Source organism: Habropoda laboriosa, unplaced genomic scaffold, assembly GCF_001263275.1.
Source record: "Habropoda laboriosa isolate 0110345459 unplaced genomic scaffold, ASM126327v1 scaffold143, whole genome shotgun sequence".
NCBI classification, from domain to species: Eukaryota; Metazoa; Arthropoda; class Insecta; order Hymenoptera; family Apidae; genus Habropoda; species Habropoda laboriosa.
The window spans coordinates 3,831,649-3,832,878 of NW_017100404.1; positions in this window are offsets into that span (position 1 = coordinate 3,831,649).

The following is a 1,230-nucleotide window of genomic DNA, read 5'->3' on the forward strand; positions in this document are numbered from 1 at the left end:
AGATTCAAAGGGTGATAATTTTGTAATTTTTCTTCGATGTTGTTTAAATTTCAAATGTGAATTTTGCATAAAGTGCGTTTTACTGGGTTTGAAATTTTCTTTTAAATTTAGCGCGTTTGCGAAATTCTGCAATTCTGATTTAGGAATTTACAGTAGAATTGTGAGGAGTTTGAAATGAACTTGTGTCTTACTATTGTACAAATTTGGAAATTCTATTTTATAATATTTCACGTTTTTTTAAAGTCTGCAAGGCTTTCAGAATCTATGAAATAATTTCAAAAGCAAACTTTTGTACTTTTCCCTTAAACTTCACATTGTCCAATTTTCCATCCATTCAAATTTCCAAAACAAATTTCTCGAAAGTCACATAAACCAAATTTTTAGAAGAATTCTCACCATCTTCGTAAACTCTGCAGGACTTGCAGAATCTCTGAAATCACTGCTCAATTTTTCATCCATCCGATACTCATTTAGATTCAAAACAAAATTCCCAAAAGTCACATAAACGAAATTTTCACATTGTACCACAAAACTGGTAAATTTCCAAATTTCCAAATTCTGTATCCTCTTTGAAAGTCCACAATGCAACGTGTTTGGACGATTCCGGCGTGAAACTCGTCCCTCTAAATTCAACCTGTTCAATAACCACACCCATACAGACCTGGAAACCGCCTCTCAACGCCCGAGAAGTCGCAATTGGATCGAATGTTGAGGGAGGTCGCGTTTTCTCGTGGCACGCGCGACCGCTCGTTAATCCACATAACCTCTTATCGTTGGATAGCGTTAATTCGAAGCGCGCACAACCGTGTATCGATGTATCCGCGAGGGGTGGCCATTAGGCGCGTGTAATTGCCGCAGAAATCCAAGTAAAGCTCGCCGGTTACTTCGCATGCGGAATACTTAATGCCGTATGTTAATACCGTCGCATGCACCGCCACCATTTTGATCCTGACCAGAGATAGACCGGCAATTTTTAACGATTAATACGCTGCACAGGCATCCAGCCGACTCGTATCACCGTGAATGCTCGTTACGCAGACCTGCCTCCTTATTCCCGCTATTTTCAATAAATATCCCCGTTGCTCTTTGTGAATTGTATCTCTTGTAATGTTAATGTAACGCCAGAGACGTTCGAACACGACAGATCAATCGCACAGGATTTTTCTGTTTTATTTCTGGATTTTTTAGCAAGCTTTCCTGAGTAAATCCTTATAAAGAAATAAGTAAAAA